The sequence below is a fragment of the Camellia sinensis genome, chromosome 8 (assembly GCF_055761805.1).
Source record: "Camellia sinensis isolate YWXY chromosome 8, ASM5576180v1, whole genome shotgun sequence".
Lineage (NCBI taxonomy): Eukaryota > Viridiplantae > Streptophyta > Magnoliopsida > Ericales > Theaceae > Camellia > Camellia sinensis.
This window is the reverse complement of record NC_138968.1, coordinates 149,087,365-149,112,316: the sequence shown is the minus strand read 5'-3', so window position 1 is coordinate 149,112,316 and position 24,952 is coordinate 149,087,365. Positions and strand designations below refer to the sequence as shown.

General features: G+C 33.1%; 1 long non-coding RNA gene across 1 annotated transcript; it reads left to right on the top strand.

Moving 5' to 3' along the window:
- Positions 1-23,447: 23,447 nt before the first annotated feature.
- Positions 23,448-24,939, top strand: LOC145797202 (uncharacterized). The gene is made up of 3 exons (XR_014338426.1): positions 23,448-23,692; positions 23,850-23,914; positions 24,662-24,939. It is a non-coding gene; the product is annotated as an uncharacterized LOC145797202 (long non-coding RNA).
- The last annotated feature ends 13 nt before the right edge of the window (positions 24,940-24,952 follow it).

Here is a 24,952-nt window from a genome sequence, read left to right as displayed (position 1 = left end):
GAGTTTTGTTAACTTTTTTTGGCAATGGGATTTAATTCCCTAGCTTATGTTTTGTTTTGTACACATGTGTGTTATGGACTTGAGTGTTTGTGAAATCACAAGTATGTGAAATTTGTTTTATTCATTTAAGTCCTCATAGCTCATTAGACATTATTTTCTATTATTGATTGGCTTCCAACAGCCCCTATTATTGTGTTATTGTCATTATTGTTAAGCAGACATTTGGTAATCACGGATTACTGGCCAGTTACGACGCTAAACCCATAGGGGTGGGTTTAGGTCGTGACATAACCTTACCTTAATTGTCTCACATAACTCCACCAAATCTGGATGCTTATCAGAAAAAATACACTCATTTCTACTTTTTTATACAGACCAAAACACTGTTGAGGGAATAGCTCTCCAAATCATCCCTTTTTTCTTTTTTCTTTTTTTTTTGTGAAATTCCAACTCAACCACCATTGCAATAGGCACTCAACTAAACCTGGTGTTACTCGCTCTAGCCCCCACCACTCAATTATGCATATCCATACATGCCACACAAAAGGGCATAACAATAAAATATGATTAGAAGATTCCAATTTAGATTTGCAGAACATACAAGTGTAGACACCCCATTTTGACCACCCGCAAGATTTAGGCACTTGGTTCGATACACTCGATGATGAAAGTTGGAATTGTGTGCTTTTAATTTACAGTGATTCGGATTCAGTCAGGCTCTCGAAATAACCTCAAATCTTCAACATTTACCTTGTCTGTACCTCTGAGTCTCATTTTTTAACCTTTTGCCACCCTGAGCTGAGTTTGAACCAAAAAACAGGGGAGGGCATCAAAGCCCGGCCGGGCATCAGTGATGGCCGGCCGTGGTTATGAATGGCCGGTTGGCCCTTGGTGGCAAAAAACACTGTTTTGGGCGGGAGGCCGGCAGTAGTCCATTTTTGAAGATATTTATCACATTTTGAGCTCAAATTCTATAAAAACAAAGCTGTGTTATTGTTTTGAGGATTGAACAAAATTTAGAAAGCCTATATACACATTGAGAGCTCCTCCCTCCTCATTCTTCCATAGCAAACAACCTTTGAGCTAACCTAGCTCCCTTGTGTCATCTCCATACACCATACACAACCTTGTTTCACCATTTTAGAGCCTCGGTTGATCTATGAGAAGCATAATTCAAGCTTGAGAGTGTGTTGGAGCTTGGTTTGATCACAAACAACAAGCTTACTCTTTTGAGAGGTATAAGCTTGTTATTTTCCTTCTTGCTTTCATTTATTCCATTTACTACTTAGTTCTTGTTGTTTTGTGTTGTTTTGATCCTATTTGAAGTGTTTAAGATTGGGTTTGAAAAGCTACCAAAAAAGTAAAGAGAGTTTACACTCTTTCTATATCTTTACCTATAGCTCAAACCTTTCTTTTACACTCTTTTTCTTTGCTCCTTGCACTGATTTTCAAAGTCAAAAAGGAGCTAAAAATCATGTTTTGAGGTTTCAAAAGTGGAGGGGTTAGCCACCCCTACTTGTTCTTGCTTACTAGCTTTGTTCCTTCTCTTTGTTATTTAGTTTTTTTAGGTTCTTTTCATTAACTTTAAGCTTCTATTTTTCATGTATAAGGGTTGTTTTAGGGCTGTCCAAGCCTTTTAAATTGATTCATGCTTTGTTTAGTTCATTTGTTGTCTCATAAGTTTGCATACATAACTTGTTGTAAGTTGTTCCAAGTTTTCTTCAATTTATTTCCATGTCAAAGTCTAATTTTAGCAGTCAATCCAACACCCATCTCTTTCATTCTTAAGAATGATTTTAACCGATTGAGGTTGCTCAAAATATGTAAGAAAGACTTCTATCTAATGGCTTAATCTTTTTGGAGATTCATTGTCAACGGTATAGTCTCTCTCTCATATTTTTGAAGAACCTCTCGTTTGACATTACGTCTTGTTTGGAGGACTTTAACATCACCATGGACAAATGGACTAAAGAATGGCAAGACTTCATAAAATTGGTTTAAAATTTGGAACAACCCATACAAAGAAAATGGCTTAAAATTGCTTGAACTTGACCGGATGTTATGTCAAGTACCTTGTGTCAAGAGTCGTCACATGCTAATTCATGGCATTTTAATGATTCTTGACGCGCTGCAACCTCCCTCTTTGAACTCACTCTATGACAAGAGGGAGGGGTGGTAGCGACCCTAATTTTTCATAAGCCATTATTTATTTATTATTACTTTATTTTATATTTGGCTTTATAATTGTGTGGATCTATGAGAATTTAATGTGGCATTTAATTAGTTTAATATGGTGTTTAATTATATATAATTAAATTGAATATTTATATATATATATATATATATAAGGTGTTATATATATAATCTTATATTTATATTTATATATGGTGTATTTACGTTTTATTTATAGAGTATAATAATATAAGTCAATTAGGTTATACAATATAATAATTATTAGGTTATAAACAAAAGAAAAAAAAGAGAAGTGTTGTGCGGCGACAAGCCAGAGAGAGAGAGAGAGAGAGAGAGATTGATTGATCATCAAAGAAGAAAAAAAGAGAGTGTTGTGTGTGTTTGGCGTGGAAAGAGAGAAGAAAAAAAAAAGATTAGGATTTTATTTTGGTGGTTTTATTAGTTCTTCAAATAATTTTTTGATCTTCAAAAAAATATTGTGAGTACAAAATCCACTTCTCTTGATTTATGTTTAATTCTTTGTTTTTATTTATTTATTTTTATTTATTTGATATTAGTTTGATTTTGTATTCACATAAAGATGATAGATTGATTTTAATTATTTTGACTAGTGGTGTATGTAAAGTTTAGGGTTCTTAGATAATTAATTGATTTTAATTATTTTGATTAGTTGTGTAGGTAAAGTTTAGGATTTTTAGATGATTGATTAATTTTAATTATTTTGTTTAGTTGTGTATGTAAGGTTTAGGGTTTTTAGATGATTGATTGATTTTAATTATTTTGATTAGTTGTTTATGTAAGGTTTAGGATTTTTAGATAATTGATTGATTTTAATTATTTTGATTAGTTGTGTATGCAAGGTTTAGGGTTTTTATATGGATTGATTTTATGATTGTAATCACACTCATGATTATATGAAATTGAAATAAACTTAGAATCTATAGGTATTGGTTAGATGATGGATTGATTAATTGTTTTTATTTATTTATTTGATGTTGATGTTGATTTTGTATTTGCATGTAGATGATTGATTGATTTCATTATTAGATTAGTTGTGTATGCCAAGTTTAGAGTTTTTATATATGTATTTATTTTATAGTTGTAATCACACTCATGAACATATGAAATTAAAATTAATTAGGAACCCATAGATAAATTCCTTATACTCCACCATGACTCCATGGATTGTTGTTTTATTTGAGTGTTGGTGAGAAAGAGTGTAGAAAAAAAAGTGAAGATTATGAGATTTATTTGAATGCCTTAAGCTTGGCATTGTTATATTTATTCTCATGTGTGAGATGTTGTGTATATATATATTGTTGCATCGTTCTCATGAGTAGACGAGTGCTTTGATTTACGCGCGTATATATATGCTAACCATCCGGGAAGTGTGAGTCAAACTCGGGACGATATCCCCGTGCAAGTTTGGCTTCGGAGCGGTGTTAGGTATACGGGAGGCACATAAGATATATGTGTAGGCCAGAAGTGGAGGGCCGAAGTGGTGGAGTTAAGGTATAAAGAATTTAATTATGAGTTTATTTCTATAGTGTGAATTGTATTGATTTGTTCATGTTGAAAAATAGTAAACGACCTCGATAAATTATGAAATTTGAGCAGAGACATGTATACGTGATTCTAGACAACTTTTGTGTTTTAGCTTTTTATTAAAAAGATCAATTAGAACCTATAATCGGATTATCTTGATCATTGTCGGTTTGATTCATTTTAGCAATGCAGATTTTAAAGGCTGTTTTAACCCACGAAACGAGCTCATTTTTATTGGTTTCGCGTAAAATGAAGTAAAACATTATTCTGCACACTTTTCATGTTTTGAACTTTTCCGAAAAAAATCATATTAGGATAGTTTCTGTTCGTTTTCAGTTTCATATTTTTCGGTTGAAATCCCTCTAAGTTTTTATATCAAGTTTTTCTCTCAACCTGTTCAGTTTATGTTAAATTCGTTCCTTTTTATTTTAGGAAATTTAATTCTATACAACTTTCGTTCTTTGAGTTTTGGTCAATTCGAATTATTTAAGCATGAAACGGTGCATTTTTATACTTATTCAGCAAGTTACTTATGATTAAATTATACTAACTTTATTTTTTTTGCAGGATGGTGGGTCTTACTAACTTTTTATGCAGGGCTGACCCACCATATTTTTATTTCTATTTTGTCTATTTTATAATCGATTTATATTTCGTTGTGTACGGACAAGAAACTAAATGCCACCGTATCTCGAGAAACTACCCATTCGTCTCGGTGCGGTTGGAACTACTTGTCTTGTCTCGTAATAAGAATTTATTGTATTTTTGTTTGTGTCTGGTGGACACGTGAGTGTTGAATCTTGTACTCATACCAGTATACCTGTATACTGACTCGTTGTGTCTCTTGGCAACTCGGGTGCGTTCTGTTTGAGCGCAGCCGGGCTTTCTTTGCAGGATTAGTTGAGGCTACGGTGGTGACGAGAAGTAACTATAGTTTTTGGGCATATCTCTTGAATTTCTTTTGTTTTCTTGAGCTTAGGGTTGTTAGTAGTTTATGTATTTATTTATTTTTATGACTTTAGTATTGGAATAATTTAGCATGGTTTGTAACCGTACTTTATTTAAGTTGTTTTGACTGGTTGTTACTACTTGAATGTTGAGGTATTGGTTAGTTATGAAATTATGATTGATGGTTTGGTTGGTGTTTAGTTTTTTTTAGTTTTTTTTGTTTCACCCCTAGGATTTGGATGATGGAATATTAATTGGGGTTTAGTCCTAATTTAATATTTAATTGTCCGAATTTTGGGGCGTGACAGGGGTGGTCCTATTCATTACATTCATTGATTTTTGCCCAAAATTGTATCCAAGATCATCAAGTAATTAATTTGCTCATTGATGGCTTTGGAATTAATTTCAACCTTCTCTCGAGGTTTTTCTCATAACAGAGAAGGAAAATGGGACAAACAGAGCTTGAGAACACTCTGTCTGCACTAATTCACTTCAGAACACAAAAACAGAGTTTTGCACCAAATTGATGCACGGTCGGCCATTTGTAGACCCGGTCGGCCATCATTGAGGCACGGCCGGCCCTCAGTGTGCGGCATGCAGTGCAATTTTGCAGGAAACAGAGGCAGTGGCTGAATGTGAAATAAAGTTGGCTTGGACAGACAGAGTAACTCTCAAGCGTTGTACATGCAACTTTCATCCATCTTCACTTACGCTTTTGTCGAATGCGATTAATTTTTCCATTAGTGTTAGGATTATTATAGTTATAAATTGATCTTATTGGATTAGTATGATTGTAGCCATTGCTTATTGATAATTGGTATAGCTAGTTAAATTGTTGTAATAATCTTGGTTATCCGTTGTAATAGCATAGATAGCCTAATTAGCTAGTTGATTAGCTTAGTTAAGTTAATTATTATTCATTCGCCTAGTTTTGTAATAGTTAGTTAATTCGGACTTTCGGACATTGATTCACACCCTCTTGTATGAGGGATCAAATGTTGTAATAATGTGTATCTCTTCCAACCCCACGTCTTTCTCCCTTTTATTTAATCGCTTACGATGGTTAGTTTAGAACATCACATTTCATTAGCATTCTCATGTTTTGCATCCATTCGTCTTGCATGCATTTAGGTTTGACTCACCATACTAACCAAATGTTTAAATTAATTGCTTGAATACGTGCCTTATCGCGTGCCTTGAATGAAATCATACGCCATATTCATAGCCGAGCCTATAAAATACATAATGTGTGTGTTGCATTAGCCATAATCGCATAAAATTAGGAACATGCATACTTTTCTAATTATTTTGTTTTGTTTTGGCTCGGAATACTAGGTGAGTTTTTTTTATTTTAGCATCTTACATTGAATGTTTGTGATGCCATGTTCAAATCGTGCATTTTATGAGTGTAGACACCCCATTTTTGACCGTCCTCAAGACTTGGATGTGCTTGCAGGTACATCCGATGGCAAGTTTGGTTGTTCGCCGAGCACTCGAATTTCGCAGCGGAACGTCACAGGTTTAAGCTTTCCAAACCCTGTATCATTTCTGCCTTATTTTTGGACCATGCTTTGGCCCCTCCATAGTGCTTGTTTTAGTGCACTACCGGCCATCAATTTATGCCTGCCGGCCATTGATGAGGCCTGCCGGTCATCAATGAGGCACTGCCGGCCATCACTGATGGCCGACCGACCACCAATGTTTCAGCAGATATTTTTGCAGATATTTTGACAGCTATTTGCATAGGTTAGCTCATCTACACCCACGTGGATGGCTGAATCTCTTCAAGGCTCCTTTGTATCTTCTATATATAGAGGTCTTCTATATGCATGCAAGGGATTACAAGAATTGAGCTGAGTTAGAATTCTCTTTCTCTCTCTCTCTCTAGAATCCTCTCTCTCTATATATTTTAGGCTTGAAAGTGTGTTTTCTTCTCGTATTTGCACCAAAATACCTAGTCAAACACCTTTACCTTAGTGTTGAGGATCTTGGAGACCTTGTTTGAGCTCCTTTGAGTGGTTTTGACTTGGTTTTGGCTCAGAAGCTTGCTGTTTTCTTGATGTGCTTCAAGGGTAAGAGTTTTCCCCTTTTAAGCTTTGTTCTAGTTCATTGCTTTGTCATCTTTGTATGCACCTTTGAAGCTGTTTTTAGTCTCAAAAAAGTTCTATTTTTAAGGCTTGAAGATGTTGGTTTGAGCCTTGTGTGGTTAGGGGGTGGTTCCCCTCTTTTGCTCTTTGGCTTGTAAAGCTTTTTGAACTACCTTTCTAAGCTTTTGTAGTAACCTTTGCTTGACCTTCTAACGACTGAAACTCAGAGGAATTTCATTGGTAGAAAGTTGGTTTTGAGGACCAAAATAGGAGGGGGTGGTCCCCCTTCCTCATATCTTGTTTGCTTGTGTTGATGGCTTGGTAGTTGAGCATGTGTTTCTACCATCTCTTGACTTGATCTCAGCATATTTTTGGCTTTATTTTAGCATGCTTAAGCTCTGTTTTTGGCTGGCTTGGCCACTTCTTGCATGCTTCTTACACTTGTAGTGTAATCTTGCTCATTAGCCTTGCATGCTTTATGTTTTAGCTCATTATCCTAGCATGTGTTGGCTCCGCTCCAGCATGTTTTTGGCCTTTATTTAGCATGCTCTAGCTCTGTTTTGAATAGCTCTGGTCATGCATGCCTTGCTTTGTATAGCTATAGTGTTGTTGGTCCTTACTAGCTTCGAGTTTTAAGACCATTAGCATGCTTTGTTTGTGATGTTTGCATGTTTTGGCATCATTTAGCATGTGATTTCATAGCATACTTCTCCATCACACACTCACGTATATCACTCCTTCATGATATTTAGGAGTTGTGTCTTATGCCTTGTTTGTGAGCCAATGCATGAACATGATTTTCTTGCCTTTCATGCTACCATCTCAGCACATTTTGGCCACTGTTTTGACATGTTTGAGGTCTGTCCATGATTGATTTGGCCATTTGAGCATTGTATTGCATGGTCCTAGTGTTGTGCTCTTCACTAACTTTGGTGCTTAAGTCTCCTAAATGTTGTACATGAGTTGTTTACATGTTAGAGTCTCATGTTTCATGCCATTTCAGCACTGAAATTCTGCCACCTTCCCCCATTTCTTCACTTTTGATTTGCTTTGAGGCTTAGTTGGTCTTAAGTTGTGCTTAAGCCATAGGATTGAGGCTTATGCTTAAATGGCTTTAACCCTCTCTTGAGGGTTCCTTCTAGTCAAAGACATGGTCTCTCCCACGTCTTAAGTCATCTTTTGATTGACCTTCCTCTCATTAGAGGACTTCCACATTTGGACAAATCAATTAAGGGACTAATTGGTAAGCTAAAATGTGTAAACAAGAATTGAGCTAAGTAAAACATGCCAAGATAAACATGTGTTGTGTTTCATTGCATCGTGTTCAACCGGACGTTATGTTGAACACAATGTGGATTGGTCAACTTCATACTCAAAGTGATGAAAGTGAGCCAATCCCCTTTGTCTCCATTGCCTTTGATCGTCCATGATGAGGTAGTGGATTTAGAGTCTTCTTTGCATTGCATTTATTGAAATATGTGCAAGTTAGATCTTTGGCCATCATGCATTGCATGCTTGATTGATGGTTTTGGATCCAATGGTACCTCTCTCTTGATGTTTTGAGACGATATGGAGTGGCATAGTACACATATGTCCTTGGGAGACCCTCCATCTTCTCTGTTTTGTGCTCTGTTGCAGTTTGGTGTCACAACACACCAGTGGCTGGCAGTGCCACACTGATGGCCGGCACCCTTCCATTGTTGGCCGGCAGAGGCCCACTCTTGGCCGGCAGATGGTCGGCAGTAACTCTTCATGGTCAGCAGGCCACTGGTGCAATCTCCAACAATGTTTTGGTATGATTCAGCAGAAATTCCTTGAAGACACCCTGCAAATAGAGCCTCAAGAGAGCAAACCAGAAGGCGTTTCGAGGCGGCAACCGAGAGCATGCATCCTTCATTGTCCAAGGCAGAGCTGAGGCAGCCTAGTTTACATATCTTACATGCTTAGTTAAATGTCATGATTAGTTAATTTGTTAATTAATTAAAGTGTTGTGATAATTAGTAATTAGTTTGCTAGTTATTCAATTGATTTGCAATAGTTAGTCTAATTAGTTTAATTAGATTAGTTAGCTTAGCTTAGCTTAGCTCTTATTCGGACCCTCCTTCGCGAGGGCACAATGTTGTAATAAGTGTGCGTGCGTGTGTGTGTGCATGTCTTCCAACCTCATTTCTTTCTCCTTTTATTTATCCGCTTTCAGTGGTTAGATTAGGGCACGTTTTGTTTAGCATACCTTATGCTTGCATGTTTGCATTCATTCATTTGTCTTGCATGCACCGGGCTCGACGCATCATTCAAATTGCATTGTATTTCAATACTTACTTGAATATGTGTTTCAAAGCATATTATCAAGTGTTGCATTCATATGCCATATTAGATAGCCGAGCCTATTTAGTTGCATTATTGCATGTATTGCATTAGGCATCTTAACATAGTTAGGATCATGCATTGATTTCTAACTAGTTTTCTGTTTTGGCTCGGAGTACACTGTAAGCGTTTATACTTTAGCATCCTTGTATGAGTGTGAGTGTTGCCATGATAGCATGCTTGCTGTACGGGAAAGGAATAAACCTTCTCGTATAATCCTGTTGATCAAGTCTGCGCTCCTCCGTACGTCGTCGCTTTATCACCTAAAAACACAAACGTGAGCTAGCTGGCGGGTGTGCCCCGGAAACCTCTCCGATGCCTAAGTCAGTAAGCTTGACAAATAGACAAAAGCTCTGTGTATTCAGAAAGCAAAGTTGTGTTACCTCTCCAAATGTGATGTTTGTGAGCTTTTATAGGTTTTGCGTGGCACAATCCTAGTAGGACTTCTACTCCTCCATGCAGAGTCCTCCTAGGATTCATATTCCTGAAAGATAATGCTTATCCTTCAACACCCCCCTCACTGCTTAAACCAAGTGAGATGGTTTTTACCATGGCCGAACTCTAATATGACCGAAATAATCATGGTTATGCCGAACCGCAGAGTAAGCCGAACTATCCTTAGTTCGGTTCTTCCTTTCGCTACACCTTATCTCGGTTCTCTCATGTACAAACCATGGCGTGATCAGACCGAGCTACCGAATAGTAAGGTTCTGACCGTTCTAACCACGATACGCCTTGATCGGGCTAACTCTGAGACCGGACTAACTTCAAAGTGTCTTTAGACCGGACTAACTTCAAGTCTCCTCCGGGCCGGGCTAGCTTCGGGGCTCTTGGACCGGACTAACTTTAAAGCCTTGTTACTCAGCCCTTTGTATTGCGGCCCATGACAGCCCATTACCTAGCTCGGCCCAATTTTCATATAAATTACCTTCTCACTTGCCATGAGGCTATTTGCTTAAGTGATTAACTGCATGAATGCCTGTGGATGGAGGCTTGATTGCCTAAATTGGAACAACTCGATGAATATGAGTTTTAAGCCCACTTTGTGAAGTAGCAAAATCATGTTTTAAGCCCACTTGAGGGTGGCACTTTCAAACCATTTTCAAAAACAAACATGAATTGTTTTGTTCTAATTCTCGTGACTGAGTCTGTACTTGTATGCTGTGCGCATCATATAGTAAAGTTAGCTAATAACCAGAATAAGAACACATGTGTTTATCAAACAACATATCATGTTAGTAGAAGCCGATCTTTTGATCGGGCGAGCGGGGGTGCTCATTTCAGGACCTTCCCCTCTCGTACCCAAATTCTCGAGCCGAGGCAACTTTGGTGATGACGGACATGTGGCCTTTGGCACGAGTCAGGGTTTCCTAAATTTTCCAAAAACAAAATATTTAGGTGGCGTCTCTGTAATCTAGCAAAGCAGTCCATGTTTGTCGCTTTTTTATTCAAAATTGATTTTCCAAAACCGATTGCCAAATTTGGACTCTTTGATGATTTATCAGTCTTACATTGCACTTTGTGAGATTAGATTCAAAACCGTGACAGGAGTCCGAACTGTAGTAGCAGCACGACCCAATTCGCGCCCTCTCCGAAAGGGGGGGCGCGCGAAGAGAGCTCAAGCGGTCTACAATGAGGCTAAGTGCTTAATTGATATAACTGTTTGAATACTTGTGGATGAAGGCTAATTGCTTGAATTGGGACCGTTTGATTAAATGTTTATTTTTTTAGCCCACTTTTTCAAGTGGCAAATTCACAAAACAATTTCAAAACAAAACATGAGATCAAATGTTCCAATTCTTGCAAACTAGTCTATATTTGGGTGCGCGTCACATAGTAAAAAATAGCTAATAATCGGAACAAGAACATATAATGTAAATAAGAAACACATCATGATTAGTAGAGGCCGATCTTTGATCGGGCGAGTGGAGTGCTCAATTCATGACCTTCCCCTCTCGTACCTAAGTTCCCGAACCGAGACACTTTGGTGATGACGGACTAATGGCCTTTGGCATGAGTCTCAGGTTTCCTAAATTTCTCAAAAATATTTAGGTGGCGACTCTGAAATTTGGCAAAATAGTCCATTTTTGGCATTTGATTCAAACATTAATTTTCCAAAAAGAATTGCCGGATTTGGACTCTTTTTGTGTTTTCACTATTTCACATTGCACTTGTGAAATCAGATTCAGAACCACAAGTGGAGTCCGAACTGTAGAGCTATTTGCCTTCCGAAAGGAGTGCAGAAAGTCGACTTACAACAAGATAAATCCACATTCCCCCTCAATACTTCAATTTTGCGCATGAAAGCCTTTGTTTTAAATCCACCTTTCCAGGCCAACCAAGTAATGAATTTGGCTTTAGGTGTAAATAAGTTGTTCCGTATTAGTATGATGTGTTTTATTGGATGACTTATTATCGAATATACAATATATTAAGTTTTGTGATTTTCTATCTAAAGAAATGTACAAAAAGAAAAAGAAAAAAAGAACGAGGCAATATTTAGGAAATTTCAAAACATGGGAAACAATTTTCAGGATTCCATTAATTTAGTGAAATTATGATAATAATTTTAGATTATTGTATAATAATCAAATAATTCATAATTTGAAAAATGAACGATAAGTCTACCTTTGAAACTGTTTCGGCGCGTGAGTCCACTATCAACTTGTATGGGAACACAAAACAGCATGTGTATCCAAGTTGTTTGGTATTAAACTCATTTTTTAAAGGAGCAATGCTTGGTAGCCCGAATATGAAGTTGGCTCGAATGGCATGAAATTCACCTTGCCGGTCGTCTGGCGAGGAGGTTGATAGTCGCGGTCGACAAGGGTGATAACCGCGGTAGAAAATCTTTCACTTGGTCGTCCAAGCGGACGTCCGGCCGATGCTCCGGGCGGACGACTGGCTAACACCCATTCGAGACCCCTCCAATTCGAGCTACCACGTTTTTTCCTTTTTAAAGATACATTCACCAACAAGTGGTTAGCAAGGAAAAACACAAAAGGAAGCGATGCAAAACTCTCGTTTGTTAAGTGGTTATTGTAGTTGATTTTTTAATTTTTTATGAAAAATCTATAAAAATAAAAAATAAAAAGTAATGTGATTAAGTGTTTTGAATTTTTAATTATTTTAGTTAAAATATTTAGTAAAACACCAAATTCAACCAATTGTAACAAATTACCATCTCTAAATACCATCAAATAAAATAAACTACATATATAAATATTTGAAAATTTTATTCATAAATCTCACATGAGAGAATGTTGATCCATTTAGTCCTAAGAGTTTTCTTATGAATCAATTAATCATTTTTGTTTTCAAAAGTTGTATTTATTTGATTTGATGCCATTTAAGTGTAAATGTCCTTTTGTAATTTATTTTTTCAATTTTTTGATTTGTTTTTGGGATGAAAATGAAAATGTGAGGTGTCAAAGATTCTTTTTGGACGAATTGGTGGCTGAAGTGTTGATTGTAAAGCGTGAAAATCTATATTTCTGTTAGTGTGTTTTTTGGTGTTAGATTAGAGTGTTACATCAGAGTACTACGTTTGAAAAAAGTACACTAATGAGTTTTTGTGTGTTACATTGATTAAAGTGTTACGTTTGGAAAAAAAAATACACTAAATGAGTTTTTTTGAATATTACATTGTTACGTTTGAGAAAAATACACTAAAGAGTTTTTTTGTGTGTTATATTAAAGTATTATGTTTAGAAAAGGGACAATAAAAAATTTTTTAGAATATTATGTTGTTACGTTTGAAAAAAGTACACTAATGAGTTTTTTAGTGTATTATATTAAAGTGTTACGCTTAGAAAAAGTACATTAAAAGATTTTTTTAGTGTTACATTGATTGAAATGTTACATTTGAAAAGAATATATTAAGAAATTTTTGTGAAATGTTACGTTGTTATATTTGAAAAAAATACACTAAGGAATTTTTTTATGTTTAGTAATTTTAATATTATGAGAGAGCTCACATTTATTTCTCAATACATAACACGCGCATTTATACTTGTCCATTTATGTAATTCACAGTAGAATGAGACTTTTAGGTTCATAAGAAAAAAGAGAGAATCAAACAATTAATAAGATCACTATTTAAAATTTATTGATGTTTCTCTTTAAATATTTTTTGTATTGACAAATGTGATATTTTGTAAAACAAATTAACGCCATCAATGATTAAATGCTAGTAATTTAAGTGAATAATTGTTCAAATTAATGGCTTAGGGGTAATTTGATTTATTATTATTGTACTCGTGTCAATTTGTATACAATTTATAGCAAACTTGTGTTTGGTTTGAGTTTTTTGGATTAAGTTTTTTGAAAATTGAATTTTTTGATTTTCGTGTTTTTTTGTTTTTAGTAAATATTTTTTAGATTTTAAACATTTTTTTTACTTTTTTAAATGCACATTACTTAGATGTATCTAAAAAATAAAAAATTTGTGAAAAATATTTTAAAAAATTAATAAATACATAAAAATACAAAAAAAAATTACCGAATTCCCGTTTTTTTTTTTTTGTGTTTTTGGTATTTAGTGAATTTTTAAAAGGTTTTTTTCAGAAATTTTTTACTTTTTAGGTATATTTATATTAGGTATGTCTAAAAATCAAAAAAATTGTTTAAAATATTAAAAAAAATTCAATAAAAACAAAAAAATACGAAAAACAAAAAAGATTAATTTTTTGAAAAGTAATTTTGGAAAACTCTAATCAGGCAACGCACCACACCAAGATTATAGATTGGCTGTCAAAAAGAGTATAAAAAATTAAAAAATTAAAAAAATTATAAATAATAAAAAAAAACAGAGAGAAAAGAAAAGGAAAGAAGGAAAAGTGATGCATTAATGTACCTAAAAAGGAAAAAGAAAGCGATGCAACATTGAAGAATTTTTGAACCATGGGGAATAACTTCAGGGTTATCCAATTAATGTTGCTACAATGGGCCTAGTACTAATGGGCCGCTTCCAGTTCAATAATAGCTATTGTCCACTCTTGCAACTCAAGTTATTGAGCCCAATCAAGACAACGCACGGCCCGCCAATGCTTTCAAAGCACTGAACATCTCTGTCTCTCTCTACAGAGCAGCTATGGAAATCGCCACATGTATCGTTGAGGCTCTCATTCCAATTGCGGTCTCGTCACCAAGTTACTGTTCTTAAGCCCTTCTCGTTTGAAAGCTTGATTATTTTAATTAATTTTTTTTATTATTTTATTAAATGAAAAAATTTGTGTTTAAAATGATTTGTAAATTTCTTTTGATTGAATAGATGGTTGGAAAAAAAATAATAATTAATATATAAGATATAACATTTTATTTTATTAATTCTTTTAATTTTTTTTTTTAACTTATGGGTTCACTATATTTTCTCTTGACTATTTTAACTATTTTAATTCAAAAAAAAATTATAAAAAAAAATGTACGCAACCTTCTTCCTTTCTTATCTAGGGTTTGCAACATATATATGTATGTATGTTTCTGTGTATATGAAATTTTAAATGGGAAAATGATGAGATAGGGGGAGTGAAAGGTTTTGACTACTGAGATTCAAAGGGTTTTTTTTTTTTTTTTTTTTTTTTTTGGAGTTGATTAGTTGAGTAGAATAATGTATAATGGAATTTTTTTAAGTTAAGGTTTTGCAATGCAAGGGTTCTGAGTTTTGAATGTGTTTCAGAGTTTCTGATTTATTCATTTGGTTTGGAAAATCAATTCCATGCTAAACTGGTTAAAATTGATGTGAATTGGAAATTTGTTTATATATCAAAAGTGAAAGAAATGAAACACTTGTACTTATTAGGAGGGTTTAGACCTTAGAAAAAAGGCCCAATCTAAGATTAGGGAGATATATCAGTAATTGTAACCCTTTCAATCTTCTATGAAAACTGATACATATGCTCATATGGAAAAGCTTACACACTAGTGTATAACTCTTCTACTAGTGCAATTTAAGTTGCCCAACAATTCAAAAAAACAAAAACTTCTATTTGGCTAAAAAAACAACAGTTATACCAGCAAAACAAACAAAAGTGGCAAAAAAAAACGTTGGCAATTCAGTTACGCTATGTTTGATTGGAGGATTTGGGAAGAAGTTTAAAAAGGGAAAGAGAAAAGGTAGGTAAAATAAGAATAAAATATACCTACATTTCACTTAATTTTACACACTTACAACATATAAGAGTTTTAGAGACCAAATATTTTGGTCTTTAAAATTTTGTTACAAAAGACATTTAGGGACCAATTTCTATTATCGTGAGAATAGTCGCTAAAAGGTTATCCCGAAAAGTAAAAAACAAGGCTTTTAGCGACAAAATTTTGAAAATGTCACTAATAAATACTTTTAGGAACAAAATAATTTGGTCTCAAAATTGTTTATTGTTTTAGACAAAAAATTTGGTCCCAAATAGATAATAATTCATCACTAATGTCCAATTTTTGTTGCTAAAAATATAACGACGACATTTTTTGCAATAAAAATATTTGGTCCCTAAAAAATAATTTTGTTTCTAAATTTTGGTCCCCAATACCTTAATTTTTTGTAGTGACCTTTTCCTTTTCCATTTTCAAATTCCTCCCCAAATCCCTTAACCAAACACAACATTAAAGTACATTAAAAGCCAAGAAGGGTAATTGTTATTCGAAAGGTAACAATTGAACCATATTGGATTGAGGTAGGAGCAAATAATTTTTTTCTTATTTTGGTAAACTATACTAACCTCCCTCTTGAGTTTTTAGAGAAAATACATCAAGCCCACAAGTTTGGTATTGTTTATATTGTGTTTACACATAATTTGCATTAGTTCTTTTATCAGTAAAGGAAAAGTTTAATTGAGTACAAAGAGAGTAACATCAAGAGAAACATCAATAAGACAAGCCAAATACAATGCAGCAAAGTAGAGAGCTAAACAAAACAAGTGGCTTAAACTCCCACACAAAAATATGCAAAACCATCTGCACTACAGGAAATTTGAGTTTCAACGACGTTTTTAAAACGCCGCTAAAATCCTGAAAAACGCCGTAAAAACTTACAGCAACACTTAATATTTTCGCCACTGATACGGCTGCTGCAATAGCTTTACAACGTTTGAAAAACGTCGCTAAAAATATTAGACGACGTTTTTTAAAACGCCGCAAAATATTTGACGTCTGTTTCCCCTTCCGTCACACACGAACATATGACGTCATTTAGTGGCGTTTATTAAAAAACGCCACTATTTTTTTTATTTTTTTTTTGGAGTGTGTGTGTGGTGGGGGGGGGGGGGAGAATAGAGTATAAACCAAATAATTTAACTAATTCCTGCACACAAAAAAAAGGGGAAAAAAAATTTAACTAAGATGACAGTTTGAGAATTTAACTAAAAACACAAATGGCTCAAATTTACATATCCATATGCCAACCATACATTAAGCTAATCACAATTTTTATATATCAAATATAATTGCACATTTCATGAAATTTTTACTACACAAAATATATGTACTCTTCAATCCAAAAATTAAAAATTAAAAAAAAAACACCAAATATATGTCAGTGCAAGGGGCTTAGCCCTTCTGGATTCGACTTCTTGCCGAATGATGGCCTTAATCTCAGGATTTCTAAGGCGAAATGGGTTTGTCCAGCTGACGCCGCTACGTGCAGAGGAGTCTCCACAAAAAGTTTTTTGTTCATACAGTCCAAAATGTTTGGTTTCGATTGAATTATTGCATACAAGTCATTGATATTTCCTGCTCGAGTGGCCTCCATCAAATCGGGATCCATTCTGTGCAATGATTTTCAACACTATTAAGTAATGAAAGAAAACTAGGAAAAAAAACATACAGGTTTTTGTTCTTTTTCTTTTTTAAAACAAGTTTTCTTCATATGTGGTGTAGATTCAATTGTAATGTGAGACTTACATTTTAAATAAATCTCAACCACAAATGTCTGTCAATTATTTGTGTTTTTCAATTTCTGTCAACAGAAATAGGTTCCGTCAAAAAAAAGGGGAGGGGGGGGGGGGGTGTAAAAGAACTTTCCAACTTCCAAGTATTCAAGACTATACAACAAAAATATCAAGAAAATATCTTATCATAAATAAAAATTAAAACAAAATTGGTACACATAAAGAAAGTGACAAGAGTCATGATGAATTGTAGATGTTAGATTCAAGGGGGGGGGGGGAATAAGAATGCTAAATTAGATATATAAAGAAACTCACATGGTTCAGATTGTTTACTTCATAACCCAAGTGGATGCTCAGGAATTGGACGTAAGAGATTATTCGTTTTCGGATTTGGAGGGCATGTATATATAGACCAAGCTTTTCTTTCTTTATGTTTGTTAACCTTTTTTTTCTTTTTTATATATGAAATTCTTCATATTTGTGGGTAATTAAGGGATTATTTGAGATAATCTAAAGAAGTATACTTTTTAACTTTTTATTAAAATATGTATAGAAAAATAGATAACTAATATGACCAAAAAAGATAAAAAGATAAATACGTGCACACTTTTTTAGTGCACCCCAAACAACTTCTAATAAGTAGTACTAAAGTATCATATGTAATTGTTTATGCATGGCTCTCAATTAATGACGTAAAGTAATTATCTAATGGGTTGGGTTTTCCTCTAATTCAATATCTAGGCTAGTGGGTGATGCTCAAGTCTGTGGAGCGCATCATAAGTCTTATTTTGATTAATCTAAAGTGTTCATTTTGTAAGGCTGTTCATTTTTATATATATATATATATATTTATCAACAAAAAAAAAAGGAAACTTTGTTGATGAATAAGCTATAGACAAACAAAAAGCATACATCAATAAAGAGGGGGGGGGAGTGCATCGAGTATCATAGCTAACCACAACAATCCCAGCTAGGTTGGCACTGAAGGGTCTGTGCCAGCACTTAACCCAAAATTGGAGAGAGACCAATCAAACAAGAATTAGATCGATCCAATAATCGTAGCCTGCTCAATTTCTTGCATTTGTCACCTAAAAAATAAATAAATAATCTATTTTCAAAATACACTAGGCGTCCAATTTTTGGAGACAAAAGCGATAAATTAAATATATTATAATTATCAAATCGACATAATCTTTTTTATGCGTAATATACACGAAAATCTTATAAAATGAACAGTTTTAATCATCAAAATAAGACTTATAGTGAGGCTCACGAGTCTGAACAATACCTTCCAATCCAAATCTTTATCTAATTTTCCTGAAACGCTATGTTGGTGGTCCTTATTAGGGCTGAAATAACTCATCGCTACTACATGATTTAATACAAATCTCATATGTAACACAAAATATGTACTGTTAACATTATATGTTTATTAAATCATTAAATTTTACCATACAATATGAGACATGAATCTCATTGTGAGATACATGATATTTTTCTTTATTACGAAATGATTTATTAAATGATTAACTCTTAGACCATCTCCAATGTTAAATAAAAAATTTCATTAAATTTTAATAAAAATTTGATGAAAAATTTAGTTTGACACTATTCACTCCAATGCTAAAAGTAGAATTTTTAGCAAATTTTTTCACTTTTTTAGTTGTCTGAGAGAACGTCCGGATGGATGTCCTGGAGACATGAATGTGAGACATGAACAAATTTTTTCACTTTTCTAGTTTTGAACAAAGATTTCATGTGAAATATAAAATGTCTTAATGATTACCCTTTACTATGCATGTGAGACATGAATTCAATTGTGAGGCACAAGATATGTCTCTTTAATACCATGTGCCTTCCTAAATGATTAACTCTCAGTGATCAAAAGAAGTAGAAGAAAAAGAAAAAGCAAAAGAGAATCCCTTCTTACATTACGATCATAGTTAGAGTAATTCATTGCTATCATATAATATGGGACAAAAATGACCTTTGAGAAATAAGATATGTCTCTTTAGTATTAGATGCCTTATCAAATTGTTAACTCTTAATAATCAGAACAAATACAATAAAAAAGAAAGAGATGGGAACCAAGTGTGCAACATTTCTCTTTATACTAGATGCTTCACTTGTTCTCATAGCTCTCTTACATTTTTGTTATAAGCTACTCATTGCTATTACACAATATTATGGGATAGGAATCCTTCTTGAGTGAGACATGAGTTATGTCTCTTTAGTATTAGATACTTTGTCAAATTATTAACTCTTAGTGATCAAAACAAATTACAAACCAAGTATACGAAAAAGAACAGTATGCAACAACATTTCTTCATTTGTCCTTTTCTCTCTCTAACTCATCCTTCTTTCAAGTACTTAGTAATTTAAAAAATAAAAAATAAATAAATAAACACCTCTTTAATCTACTGCATGCTTGTTTTGTTTGTATTAATTTTTTTTCCATTTGGTGACTAAATAATTTTAGTAGCCAAAAGTAACTATACAACGATTAAAAAAAAATTTAGTCGCCAATTGTGGCATTTTTTGCGACTTTTTCCTTTTTAGTCGCCAATAATCAATATACCCTGACTAAAAAAAATTAGTAGCTAACTCTTGTACTTTTGCAGACTAATATAATTTTTGATCACCAATTCCACAACTTTTGGTTACTAAATTTTTTTTAGTCACCAAATTTGATCGCCAAAAGTGTAAGCACATTAAAATCATCTCTTTAAATTGTTATTGAGAACACAATTTTGGTGAGAAAATTCGGGTGCACTATAAAAAATTAAAGTTTTAAAGGCCAAAATTTAGAGATAAAATTATTTTTTAGGGAATAAATATTTTTGTTGCAAAAAGTGTTGTCATTATATTTTTAGCAACAAAAATTGGACATTAATGATGAATTATTATCTTTTTTAGACCAAATTTTTTGCCTTAAAAAATAAATCATTTTGAGATCAAATTATTTTGTCCCTAAAAGTCTATTTATTAGTGACATTTTCAAAATTTTGTCGCTGAAAGCCTTATTTTGGACTTTTCAGGATGACCTTTTAGCGACTATCCTCACGATAATAAAAATGGTCGCTAAATGTCTTTTGCAATAAAATTTTCACTTTTAGAGACCAAAAAATTTAGTCTCTAAAACTCTGATATGTTATAGTGGTGATTATTCAGTACTCCCAGATTATGATCACGTGGTACTCTATGGTATTATGATTGGTGAGAATGTGGGGTATTATGATTTTGTGTTGGGTGATTGAAAAACATGAAGGGTATAGTAAATGATAATTAATAAAGAAATATGGACACATGATACTCCGGAAGTACCTAATAATTTTTAAAAAAAAATTCTAAAAAAGTTTTGGTGGGAAAAAAGCCAGTAGATGAAAAGTTAAGTTATACACGTGGAGCTAATTTTTATTTTATTTTATTTTATTAGGTTCGATGGAAAGTCAAGGGACGTTTTTTTGGGTAGATGTCAAGGGATGTTATTTTTGTCATTTGCAATATTACTGACTTATTTTAATGACATTCTTACATTATATGTTATTGGTTAAATTTTATTAATGAAAGTCATTAAATAATAACAGAAAATGATTTAGTTATGACATTGAGATAATTACGTTCATAAATGTTATGATTTGCATATAGTATATATTCATGTATCACAGCATGATCCCTAGTTATATATATAAATTTATTGTGATTAAATTAGAAATGAAATTAAAAGGCTAGAAATTGGTTAAAAATTAGAAAAACATTATTGATAATTCATTTTTTGATTTTTAATTTTTTAATTTTTTGCTTCACTAAGGAAGAAGATAAAAAGGTATTAGTATCTTTTTTACCACTAACATTGAGATTAATTGACTACTCCAAATCTACACACAAAGAAGTAAAGTAAATTTTTTAATTTTTTTTTTTAATTTTTTATTACTAAAACCAAACCTCCACCAATATAAAACCGCTACTATACCCATGCCACATACAAATTAGGTCGTCGACTTATGTGAAGTTCAAGTGAGACTCATATAAATAGACTATTCAAATCTATTAGTAACATTATCACATGTGCTATGAAATAATTTTTTCATGCTGTTGAGAATTTCATCCCCTAAAAGATGATGAGACATTTGGCCAATTGGTCTTTTATCAATGCTAATAATCTGTCGGGCTAAACTCACAAACACCCTGGCCCACTTTCATTGCTATTATTTACAGCCCTATTGGGCATTTGGGCCTTGACCCAAAAACTCACTTCAATTTCACAAAGTCAATTCAGAAAAATTGCTGACTTTATTAATCGTTTGGCCAATAACTCCAAAACAATAACTAATAAAGGATGGCACTCAACACTAATGGACTGATCAAGGATCACAATAGCCAGTTTTTGCAGATGCATTGGCATCGCTATAGCCATTGACGGTAAACTAGGAGCTCATAAACGTTATTGTGGAAGTTGATGCTAACATCGTTATGAATTTATTGCAGGTAAAAGATATAAACTCACCACAAGTCTCAATAATATTATTCTTGATCATGAGTTTTTCCTATTGGATAAGGTGGGTTCAAATTCAATCAGAGTTAGTCACTGATATTGAGAACAAATATACAGATTTGCTAACCAATATCGACAACAACTTGGCCATAAGACACCACATCTTTAGTTCAACATCTTATACTTTCAATCAATTGGCATTAGATGTTAGGGAAATTTCATATAATAGACTAATTTAAATTTTATGCAATACCCATAAAAAAAAATAAATAAATAAAAAATAAAAAAAAATGGCCAATATAGTTGAGTGTTTGGGATTGGTTTTTTAGTAACTTTTTGAACTTTAGTAAAAAAAAATTTCTTTTTTTATAGACTTATATATATATATATATATATATATTTTACGTTCTACTACTAGACTAGATGACCAAAAAATTTTAAAAATATATATATATTGACTAAAAAGTCTACTAATTTAATTATATACACGAGAGCCTCTTTCAATTATTGGAAGTCGTCAGTGTAATTCTAAAAATTTTATTGACTTTAATAATTTAAGATATAAGTTTTTTTAATATATTTGTAATTATTTTTTTTTTTTTTTTTTTTTTTTGCTTTTGCTGAATGTTACTGGGGCTGGCTCTAAGGCAAGGCAAACAAAGCCGCTGTCTTGAATCCTTGAATTCAGTTTAAAAAATAGGACACCTAAATAATTTTCGATCTTTAAGTTATATTTGATCCATTGAAATGAAATAAAATAAAATAATTCCATCATAATGTTTATCTTTACATTTGATTTACTAAAAATAATAAAAAATATTGTAAATGAAATCATCATTTACCATTAGGAGGGAATAGTCATTCAATAAAGAGACTAAAGAATAACCATTCCATTCAATTCAATTTCATTTCAGTAAACCAAAACTATATTATAGTATTAGTAGTTTAAAAATGAAGTTTATGAATTATTTATTTATTTATTTTAAACAATTGAATTGGTGAATTATGTAGAAGTAGTAGATGGTTATTTACCAAATGCATGAATTGTTTTATAGAATATTGTTTGGCTATCTCAGTTAAAATTATCTATGGTGAAATTTAAAAAAAAAAAATTAAAATTTTATAATTCAATCTATTATGTTAAGGAAAAGTATGAATGTGAGACCCTTAAATTTTGTAAATCCTAGTAAGACCCTTTCTTTTGAGTTATTATAATAAAGCCCTTAGTTTTTCGTTTAAAATTAACCCTAGAACCGAAAATGTATCACGAATGAACCCGTACAAACCCTAATCGATCTCGTTAACTTAGAAATCATTTCTAATACTCTAGTATTAATTATTTAACTCTCAAATTTTAGATTAGTAGCTTAAAATCCTAATTTTTTATTTTTATCATTTTCATTCGATTGTGCGTCCTTTAATTCGAAGCAAGATCATTCGAACCAAATTATTTTTCCTACCATTATTTAATTAATACTACACTTGAAATAGATATTCTAATCAATTCCAAACCCACACATTTTATTTTAATTACATCTTGAGCCCAAATCATTCTTTATACATATAAAAGCACACCCCAATATTATAATCTTTTTTAAAAAATATCTACAATATGTATATGTATAAATAAATGAGAAAAGACACTCAAATCTATATCACATGGCCAGCCACCCTAGCATATGCACTTGTAGTGTACTTTTGGAAACAACATTGCATGATTCATGGAGGAAAATTTGGCCTTGATACCATAATTCAAGGAAAGTTGTCTTGTACTGTAATTATCTTAGTTCTACTTAAGCCTAAGCCTAACCCTAACTAGATCATGCCTTAATACATGATTAGGCTCCCTAATGATCCCTCATTTCATTACATTCCAACTAAAGACATCTCAATTCAATTCCATTCCATTCCAACCAATGGACATTTCACTACTAGAAAATTGGCTTTTTACGACTAATGTTTTTGCGACTGATTATTTGACCGTCGCAAAAACTAATATTTGCAATAACACCCTCCTTTTATTATACCTATGCCCTAACAGAGACTGATTTCCCCTAGACTCTCATTTCCCCCAAATCTAATTTCGCTCGATGGTGTGTGAGTAAGAGAATCTGATTTCCCTCTCTCGATTTCCCTCTATAGATCACCATGGTCGTCTGAAGAAGTGACCTCCAACGGTATGAACTCTCTCTCTCTCTCTCTCTCTCTCTCTCTCTCTCTCTCTCTCTCTCTCTCTCTCGTCTCAGTGAGTCTCTTCGAATCATTCATGCGTATTTCAACTTCTTTGTCTCTCTACTTCGATCACTTGTTTCTTATCATCTGAACTCACTGTAGTCGCAACCGTAGATCACCTTTCGACGAAGCTTTGGTTTGAATCAATCCTTCCTCATCTGCTACAGGTACAAACTGAACCATTCAATTCTTAATTGTGTATGTTCTGTGCTGTGAAAATGATGAACTTGCTCTGAACTTGCTTGATTTCAGTTCTGAATTCGAATTATTATTATTATTTTCTGTCATGTTAGATTGGAGCATGTGTAACATCAGCTAATCTGGATTTGAAAGTTAGATCAAGGAGATATAAATAATTGTGTATTTTTTACGAAGCTTTTATAGATTCGGACCTTATAGCGTTCAATAAATAATTGTGTATTTTCTGTCATTAATTGTGTATTTGATTTCAGTTCTGTGCTGCGAAAATGATGAATGTGTATTTTCTATATCCAAATTTCTGTCATCTCTTATGTAATTTGCTTGAAAATAGATTCAGACCTTATAGTGTTCGATAAATAACAAAATCAAATAGATTATATAGCTATTCAATCCAATCCTTTATTGTTTATATAGCTGTTATATTCAATGAGTCAATCTTTTTTTTTCTGTTTGATGAGATGCTCATGATTGAATATATTAGTGTTTTTGATCTTTTCATTTGCATTGTTCTGTGGCACTTGGAGGCCATTGTTCATCTATGAATGTTTTACTTGGAAACCTGCAACAAGAATGGTTTCAAGAAATAAATATGCTAAACTATTGATGTATTGTTCTGTGGCACTTGGAGGCCATTGTTTATCTGTATATATGATATGATTTTACTTTCAATTGTTAATGCTCTGCTTATTGGTGAAATCCATATGATGGAGCAGATGTGTATCGCTTGGTTATCATCCTTCCGAACAGTGGCTGCTCAAAATCATTCTCTCTTTTTATTTTTTTCGACTTTGCTGTTTAGTAGTTGCTGTGTACTCAATCTGTTGGAAACATTTTAATGTTCATATTACTCTAGAGGGTATAAGAAATTATTTAATTCGACAAGAGGACAGCATCATATTTAGCCTCCTGGAGAGAGCTCAATATTGTTTCAATGTTGACACATATGACCCTAATGCTTTCTTCATGGATGGGTTCCACGGCTCGGTTGATTTCATGGTTTTATG